Raw genomic sequence first — 10,486 nt, forward strand, 5'->3', positions numbered from 1 at the left:
ACACACACGAGGGATGAAGTTGAGCAGCCTGCAGGAAGACGCTGGAGCGCTTTCAAGCCCTGACACAAGAGGAAAACTGGCTCTAGGGTCTGTTTTCTCTTCAACCCGCCCTTTAAGAAAAAAAGAGGAAATCTAAACCTTCCCACCCTTTTGGCGCGGGAGCAACGCACCGCTCCGGTCTTCTCTCTCCTCCCCCCAGCCCCTTTCATCCCGGATCGCCCCCTCGCCTCAGCGAACCGCACCATTTTGGGTGCGGGGCTTTCTGTGGGGCGCGGTGGGACCCGCTCCGCCAGCCCGGCCCCGCCGCGCCGCTCGGGAGCGCCGGGAGCCCCCGCACAGCCCGCTCAGCTGGAGCACATCTGCAGCGAGCCCACACAAATCCCCCTTCCTCGAGGAAAGCTGCCCACCCCTCCCCAAACAGCACAAGTTTGGCTTGTGCAGATTCGCTCGCCGAGAGGCGGGGATGGAGCTGGGGGTGGTTTTCCTCCAACTTTGGTGGTTGCTTTTTCTCCGCGAGTTTGCGCGACTTTTTCAAGCCCCCGCCACAGCAGGGCTGGAGGCAGCAGAGCTCCGCGGAACATCCCCGCACACGGGCGGCTTTACCCGCCAGGAACGTCTAGGGGGAGAAACGCATTCATTAAAGATTGTTCCCTAAACGCGATAAGCAGCCTCACCGGAGGTTGAATCTAGTTTCATCCTCTTGTTTTGGGACTAAGGCTACGAGGAGTGGAGAAAGAATCTCCCAAAAGTGCCCCACTCCCACCCCAAATATCTTCGCTTTTGGTCCGATCTACATTAAAGAGCAGTACCAATGAGAAACGCAGCAGCCTGAGCTTGGACTTTAGCCAGGTCGGGCTTGTTATTTAAATTGTTTTGATTTCTTTGGCTATGGAATTTATCAAAAGTTTAAAACACAAACAGATGCTGTTGGGAAGGGTCATTGCGCTGTACTCCAGAGCAAGCTCAAACTCGCCGTATCATCAGGGTATCTGACTCCGGCAGGATTATGGCCAGTACCATGGCAACCGCATGCCACATCAGCCCCCAGCTTCACTTTCAGTCCCTTGGGCAGTGTTAACATTTGCCAGCGGATTTGCCCGACACGCAGCCCAGGTCCGGGCAAGTGGAAAATGAGCACAAACCACTCAGAAACCTTCCTCTTCTAGCCTGTGCAAAGCAACCTGGCCGGACTGCTTCATACTACCATTTTAATCCTAAAAACAAGCTACCAATTTGGGTGCCTTCTGTATGAAATTTTGCACACATAGCTTTTTCTCTTTTTCTTTTTTTTCCTTCTCTCTTTTTTTTTTTTTTTCTTTTTTTCTTTTTTCTTTTCTCTTATTTTCTGGATGTCATTAGAAGGCTAGTATCTGAGGCTGACAACTGGCTCACCATGCACTCCCAAATCCCATTTATTCCATTCAGATAGCCCGGGAAGGACTGTGTGGCAGGTTATTTTGCCAACCACCAAAACTGCAACTTTATTTTTTTGTCAAATTCTCGCATTAATATGCACTCACTTTCATCCAAAGAAATTCCCTCCTCTCTCCATGGTACACATGCAGTTGGTGCTGGCACAGCAGCACAACCGTACCCCATACAAGTGGACAATTTTGTGCTGAGAGGAGTTTCATTGCACCTACTACTGAAGAGCACCATGCAAGGGAGAGGAGGCTTTGGTTACCAAAAGAAGGCTCAAAAAAAGTCTTTGATCTCCAAAAACAAAGCTCACTTTTTTTCCCAGGTTACTTTACTTGGGAAAGATGACCCGGCAGCTTGGGAGATAGGTTAGAATAATGGGGTTTTGGATGGATCAAAATGACAAGCTGGCCAAACAATAACACTAGATATATTCTAAAGTCTTGCTGCACAGTTATAAACATGTGCACATCCAGACTGCTGGCCAAGAATATATTTAAAATCAAAAGAGGGAAGAAGTAAAGGATTAATTCAGAGTTATATAAAGAAGGACAGTTTTCCCTTCTAGAATTCTCACATGCCAGTCTTTTAGAAGATGGAGATTTTTAAGCCTGAATGGAAACTCCTCCTTTTTGTCTGAAGGATGACGGCTGGCGATGGCTGGCGACGGCTGGAGTTTTTTGAGAACTTTGAGTTGGCTTTTACATTATCTGCCTGCTGTAGCTCATCTATCCTTCCCTCTCCTGCTCTGCTCATTGAACTGCCCTCTCTTAATCTTCCATAGGTGTCCGAGATTAAATAGGCGACAGAATGACTGACATTCGGTACACATAAAAGAACCAAAATATGAACAACGGGTCAAAGTGCAAACCTTCCCTCTTGTCTTCCCTCCTGCTCTTGTACAACTTGATAGGGATGAAACCAAGTAGGGATGTAAAGATATATGACAACGTGCACTTACTATATCTTGCTGTAGCACGATCATGTGGATATAGAAGATACATTCCAAAATGTTCAGGACTAAGGAAAGAGGGTCTTTTAATCACAATTTAAAAAAAAAAACAACCCTCTCACAATGATAAAAGATTGACATACCACCGGGTCGAGGATTGCTAATGTGGGATCTGTCCCATTTCTGTTAGGTCAATGGAAAGAATCTGGAAGTTAGACTGGCCTCAAAAGGCACAAATGTGGCTATTAAAATGTTTGATATAGCTCTGAAAATGGACTGTAATTGTTTATTAAAGTACATCTTAAAAGAAAATTGTTGAAAAACCAATGTGGAATGCTCCATTCTGTTCTATTTGTGTCTATAGAATTTATTTCTATAAATCTTCATAAATTCTTATGATAAAGTAAAAGGCCCATTTGAGTATTTCAAAGGATACTCACAGGTAGAAGCTACCAGGAAAAAAAAACAAAAACCATTTTAAAATGCTTCTCTTTTAGAACGTAGACAATAATTACATGTGGGATGATCACTAGGAAATAGAAGCCTAAAACCATCATTTCATGCAACTCATATCTTTATGATGCCTGGTTTAAGTCCAAGTGGGAAGGAGTACATGACCACTTCTGCCCTGATTTAAACAGCTGTACCAGCTCTGGGGTCAATGAAGTTGCACTGAACCTGAATGCACCTCGTATCTATTGAATGTAATTAATCACAGTGATATTTAATGAATTAACAATGTCATGTGTGATGCTGCCTCAGAATTTTACTAAGAGAATGGGAAAGATTTTTTGGCAGAGTTAATTCCTTTCTTTTTTTAAAGTTGCCCTGTTACCTGGGGGAAATGTAACTGTGGGTAGACAATGAGCCAATACTCATGGGGATGATATGCAGCTCTGATTCCTATCTGCCTCCATGTATGTGTTGTCTCTTGTTTAAAGCTTCAGTGTTAAGTTTCTCAAGGCAGGTGCCATCTTCCTGCATTTTAAATTTTGATTAAGCCTTATTTTTCCCCTCTCCAAAGTATATTCAAATTATAACTTCAATGCTAATTTCCTGAGAGTCGCTACTTTGGTTTTGTTTGTTTGTTTGTTTGTTTTTGTGTTTGTTTTGGTTTGGTTTGTAGAGGGAGGATTGGGAGGTTTTTTGCTGCATTGGAAGGATCAATTTTCGGCTGCTTTAATCTATACTGGATCATGAATATTGAACTAATACCATAAACTCTTCTAAGGGTTTTCTGCGATTACAAAATGATACTTCTATACTGTATCAGCAAAGAAGTTGGTACTTCTGTTTACTGCAAAACTGCCCTGGAAGCCTGCCTGTCATTTCAGAGAGCATGCAAGATCTTATTCAGCTTCAAATTGAAATGCCCTGCTAGACCTTATTCACATGACTATATACACTGAAATTTCTGCTTGTAAAATGATAAATAAACCATTTGAATGGGCATTCACAATGGACCAGGGATACACACACCATCCTTACCTGTCTTAGCAGAAGGACAGAAGCCTCTTCAAAGTGCACAGAGCCCATCGTGTCTGTGTGGTTTTCAAGAAGTGCTGCACTTGTGGCTGCCTTTGCCAGACCCTGTTGTCACACTGTGAGAGGGCCCTTCTCACTCAGGTCTGAAAAAGGAAGCACAATTTGCTCTAAGACTGGCAACTCCAAGCTCAAAGTGCAGAAAGTTTGATATGAAAAAGGTCAGGGCTAAGTTATGCCTCTCACAGTTTTTCCAGCTGTAGAAAAGCAGCAGTGCACTGTTCTTACGTGAGGAAAGGAAAACAAGCGACCCTGCAGAAGCACTGCTCTCTGGCATAGATGTGAAAACAAAACGTGCAGCTTCTGAGGGATGGTCTTTTCTCATAATCATTTGCAGTTTCTCATTCTCTATTCCTCTCCTCCCTGTCCCTCTAACTGCAGCCCCCTCTGCCAGCCAGGAATGGGCTACAGGGCTCTGCCTGCCTGGGAGGAGGGAGCAGGCAGCCTGGCAGGGCTCCTCTGGGCTTCATCTGTCCCCAGCAAAATGCTTGATTTGATGAGGGCCCAGATAACAATTCTCTTCCCAGGGCTGACTGGGTTACTGGAAATCTGTTGTCTCCTTATAGGGAGGAAGGGAAGAGAGCAGGCGCAGGAACGCACAGAACAGTAACTGGGATACCTGGAAGTGGCATTGTGTGAGGAACTGCAAACAGCTGGAATTGGCAATGAACAGAAAGCAAAACTCGGACATTGATATAAAGTCAATGAGATTTGTTGGAAGCTATATTTATATTTCATGAGGGAAAACTAACAAGAAGACTTTTCATTCTACTCCAGGAAGAAAAAATTTGTTAGGCTTTGCAGAAAAATAGAAATCCTTGTCAGTACAAAATATATAACCTGGTGCTGTACCGTATTGCATATACACAGTGTATCTGTACTGATAAATAACTTGCACTCATTTGCCTTGAGGTTGGACTGCTGAAACATTATCTACTGTGACCAGTGACTGTAATAAAAGTTTGTGCTTTCCTCCAGCCAAAAAGCTTTATCCATTTAAACTTCATAGTTGTATAACCATTAATTAGGATCTCTAATGCTTATCTAATCCAAGGGCAGATAAAGAATCCCTGATACAGCTGGAAAGGAAATCCCAATTCATAGACCCAAATTCAGGCTACTAGATAATGCTGTCTCACAAAGAAACCCTTTGCCAGAGCTCAGTCTGCTTTATTCTGCCCTGACTTTAAGGGTATATAAAGCATTCAAAGTGATCTCATCTTATTTACTTTCATAAATCACTTTTTCTAAGTCTTTTGGAGGAATTACAAATTCTCCATGCTGGATGGCATTTTAGCAAAAGCACGAACTCTTGTGCTAGTCCTAGTTTTAGGAGGCTGTAAAGGAATAAAAGGATTAGAATTAAGAATATGACCAAATCACTGACATCTCAGAGTTCCTGTGTACTAAGGGCCCCTTTCTCCAGATAACATATCCAGGGGTTACAGAACAACAGCCAAAGTCGTATAAATACTAAGAGTTCTGGAATTTTTTCAGTACTCAGATTTCCAGAGGTAGCCTGCCTTCTTCAGAAATGAGTTGTCTATGAGTTATCTCAAGTCAAGCATCCAAAATACCCATCCTTTACCATAAATCCTGACTAACATCTTATGGTGATGAGCAAAGAATGTGGCCACAGATATATGAAACTGCTGGCTGAACAGCAGGAGGTGTCTGAAAACTCTATCAAGGCAATGTGAATTTCCATTACATTTGTTGAATAAATGAATGGTACAAACATCTGGAATCAGAAGTACCCCAAATCCCTAAGTGATAGCCCTCCTATGTACTGCCCACAGAGGTCCAGCCCAGTTTTGCTGAAGAGACAAGGAACATTTGCAATCATACCTAATATATTTCAAATTGGTTATATTGTTTATAGATTGCTTATGTCAAAACTGGTGAATTCTCTAGTGTGCTTTAGGATTTATGTATTCTAGTTCTTTGAAAGGTTTGTTCTTATTTGTTGTTACCTGCAAAAATATATATCTTAGCCCCAATTCACAGTGGAACAATGTTAGGTCATTATTCCTTGAATTGTTAGGCTGTAAAGAAGCAATTTCTCACTAACCTGTGACACAGGAAATTGTGATTCTGATGTTAGGTCATTGCTGGAGTTCCTTTTCCAACAATCTGTTTTTCTTGTCAGCAAATGACATTTATGTATTATTTCTAGAAAGTATAGGCTTCAGTATTTTTGTATGTATTCATTCAATATTTCTCTTCTGCCTCTTATTCTGCATAGCTGGGAGTTTTAATATATGATTCAACTGATAAATAAATATATTTTGACTGATAGTGCAAATACCTGGCAGCTGAAACTAGTGCTATCTCAAAGTGCTTCTCAGAATAGTTGAGTTTCCTGCTTTTGTTTTCACTGCGATTTCTTTCATGAAGCATTGCAATGAATGATTAATGCTTGGATGCCCCTTTTCTCTGGATCCGCCGCTGAACTTAATGTGTCACTTTGTGCTCTGCATGGAGGGAACACAACCCAAACTGCCACCGTGGCAAGATTCTATACCCTATTTAATTGGGCTTGGTGTTAGGAACCACAGTCACTCATGAGCTTCAGAGCTCCCTGTGATGAGAATAAATATTTTTTACCAATGTACCGCAGCCTAATGCAGTTGTTTTATTCTATTCATTTGAAATTGGGTAACACATAAAACATTGGACAGATGACAGTGCGCATATGTTTTACCAATAAATATGCATATTGACTACACAAAAAGTGGTTTACCAGCAGAATACATTTTACATATACTTAGGGGACTGATGCTATAAAGCTACACATCCACAGAGACAAAAGTTATTTCCATTGAAACGCACACAGCATCAAACCTTTCCAAGGAATTAAAGCACCTCTCTCTCTCTGTTAGTGGTTTTTGGGATAATATGCACAGAAAGGGAGCTCTATCATACTAATATGATTACTTTCTTCTGGAAACATCCCAAACATTTCCAAAACAGTCTAGATCCCGCTGGCTTTACACACAGGAGGTGATCTTTGCATGTCTCATGGGGTAAGCGGATGGGATAAAGTCCTCAGTGGAACATATTAGATACACTAGGTCACATAACCATAGGCAGGATAAACACTGGAACCACACTACAAAATTACAATCTTTCTCTTAAATGCAGAAGCTGTTTAATTATACAAGAAAACTAAGATCTGGTAATATATTTACAGAACAATGGCATCAGCAGAAGGTGACTAGCAAGGACCGCAAAACTTTCACCAAAAGTCCAAAATTAATTTCTACCACCTCCTAACCATCCATTCATTTTAATCCATTGTTTCTGATGCATGGATTCAAATAAAGTTTTCCAAAACAGAATGAAAATTACAGTATTTATACTAATTAAAAAACCAAGGCAAAATAAATTCCAACCCCAAATACTTCCAAAATTTTTAGTGAACAAATCCTAGAAAATATACAAGTAGCAATTTTACACATAAGAAGAGAGGGTATGCTACTAATGTGTAGTTTGTTAATCTTTGATTTCCTCGGGATCAACAATCAAATAATTATTTAGCATAAAATCTGGAGGGAAAAAAACCCATTGTATTATGTTGATATAAAAATGTGGGGTAAATCTGGTTCTTTGATAATATAACCTCTTAATAGGACAATTAATCTTCTACTATCACTGCAGATTTCTCAATTCCAGCTGGCAGAGCTGATATGACATAACCCAAATGCTAAATGTAACATGGTGAGAATGACTCACCCAGGCAACCCCAAGGAGAGCAGAGCTTCCCCCAGCCAGGAGCTTATGGCATGAACATCCATACTCACCATGCAGACTCTCATCAGTGCAAAGAACAACAGTCCTCTCTTCAAAGATCATCTGAAGAAGTTGACAAACACTGAATACAGCCCAGCAGTCCCAATTTATGAATACATTCCAAATATCAGAAAGAATACTGTTAGAAGTCCTTTTGTCATTTTGTTGCAGCACCCCTAAGCAACAGTAGGGTCCCCAGAAATGGGATGGTAACTCATGGGATCCTGGTGCAGCCCAACAGTTTATTACATCCTGACACTTCTCTCAACACACTCTTCTCAAATTGTCTGAAACCTGAAATGTTCTGAAGCGAACACACTTAACTCAGTAAGCATTTTCTTGCACCACTAAATTACATTTCCCCCCTCTGACCACAGAAGAATAAATCGCAGTAAAAGCAATCAGGTACACCCTGAAGGATTGTCCTTGCCCAGCCTTTTCCTTAACTTTCACAGAACATCACAGCTGCCATCTGAAGTGTGCCACACTTTGGAAGGGCCATGACAAAAAGAGGGTGCATCTACCAAGTATTACTGCAGAGCTCTTTCCACCAGCCTGGGTTAGGTCCCTCATGCTCCCAGGCGTGCTAGGCACAGCCCACCTCTGTTCCTCTCCAAACGCTCTCTAGAAAACACCCTTTTCCCCCAGCTTTTCTAAAGAGTTAACTGCCCAGGACAAAGATCCTTAATCAGGTTCTGGATGAGTCCAGAGAAAAATTCAAAGCAAACACAGAAAAAGGCTGGAGCTGATATAATCTGAGATAGTGCACACCCTGTAGTCCAGAGGTGGAAAGCCCAGACTGTATTGTAGGGGAATGATTCAATCAAGGAGTGACGAAAGCAGAACCACGAGAAAGCCCACAATAAACAAACCCAGCAGTTCAGAAGACCACAGTGAGCCCTGGGCCCTGCATGGATACAGTCCCTGAGGAAATGGGCCATCCTAGATACAGTGCTTTTCTGGGAGCAAAGAGCTCCAGCCACAAGTACGGTTCAGGGATTGCACAATTTGCAGCTGAGCTGCTGAGCTGTGACCTCCTTCCCACCACCTTCAAAACGAGCTCCTGTGCGCTGTGAAGCAGCTTCCACAAAGCAGCTGGGGACTGAGCAGAAGGTACAGCAAGGACTCTGAGCATTGATGTTTCATTTTCTCAGAAATCATCACTGGAATCACTGAATAGCAGGAGAGGGGCTCACACGCTTCTAGTGCAGTGCCAACAACACAGTCACAGAAACTGAAGTTGAGGAGCAGCTTTAAACAACCCCAGTCAACACTGGCAGCAGCTCAGCAAGGGGAGCTCAGCCTCATGAAGTGCTGCCAGCAAAGGGGAAAGGTTTAGTGACATTCTGGAGGTCTGCATGGTGCTGTGGGGACTTTCACTGTAGAACATCTGGAAAAAGGGCTGGAAATGAGTCACGTATCTTTTTTTTTAAATCCATTTTCCCAGATTTGAATTAGTGATCACAATTTTTTGACTACTTCAGTCTCCTGAAAGGGTATGCCAATTTTTGTTCCTACAAAACGGTTTGTAAGATCTTTTGGAAACAAATGGTCAGAGACCCCACCTTGCACTTTGCCTGAAGGATGTTGAAGCAAACATTGCCATCTCACATCGTGCTGGGCATCGTCTCAATGCTGACCCAGCAGGAGGATTGCCATCAGCTGAGTCACCAAGACCGCTTCCTGCAGCTCCTCTGTGGTCCTTGAGGAATCCAACTCCAGAGAGCACTGACCTTGTCTGACCTCAGAGGGTTTTGGGAGCCTAGCACAAAGACATTTCCATGTGAGCTACTCTCTGAGGGGCTCCTTCATTCAAGTTAAGCTACATGGTTCCACTGCAATGGGTGAAAGGTTATGAAGAGAAGGAAGCTCAGTAGGTATCTCTCTGTATGGAAATCACATTTGTGAAGGTGATTTTACAGCACCCAGCACAGACATGCTTAAGCAGCAGCTCAGTTGTGGTGCAGTGCATGGGGAGAATACAAAACCCATGACAGGCAGATCTGATGGAGTGAGCTATGGAGGTGCACTCACACAAGCTGCAAGAAAATCCTCTGAAGCTTTCCATCCTGCGTTCTCTGCATATACCACATCTGCTCCAGAACGATGGAAGACTATTTTAGGCACAGTTTATGGAGTTTTTAAAAATGTTATTGGGACTATATTTTGTATCCCTTTGCCAGTAAAGCCAGATGACTGCACCATGAACTAGATCTCCAGATGGTTTAAATCACAGATCTTGCTCTAATTTGCTCCAGCAAAGGATCTGGCCCCATGAGTCTAACTACACGAGGTAGATGAAGCTATAAAGAATGTGCCAAATGAGCTAAAATAGCTTTTCTAAAAATAAATACCATAACAGGACTTCCAGCGCTACACATAGGCATTAGGCCTGTCAAAATAGAGTTGCCAATCCCAGGCATTCAAAAATCATGACTTGGACATAAGGCTGTCTTAAAAAAAGCCCACAAGATTAAAAAGAAAGAAGCAAACAGTAATATCTATGTACCACTTTTGGTTTGCATTCTTGATGTTTTTGAGTCTTCAGGACAAACCTTGGTCATCTTTTAAAGCTGTCTCTGTTTGGGTTTTTTTCTCCCCCCTTCTTTCCCCCTTGAAAGCATCAAGGCTAGAAACTTGCTACTAAGAAAAGAATGTTAAAAAAAGAGAGAGAGAGAAAGAAAGATTCTCATGTAATTGCCTGACTTCAGAAACTAAGCTTTTAAGAAGAATATCATGAGACTCATGATAAAATCATGAGAGTTGGCAACACTATTAGTG

The sequence above is a fragment of the Motacilla alba genome, chromosome 7, assembly GCF_015832195.1.
Source record: "Motacilla alba alba isolate MOTALB_02 chromosome 7, Motacilla_alba_V1.0_pri, whole genome shotgun sequence".
In the NCBI taxonomy this organism is placed as follows: Eukaryota; Metazoa; Chordata; class Aves; order Passeriformes; family Motacillidae; genus Motacilla; species Motacilla alba.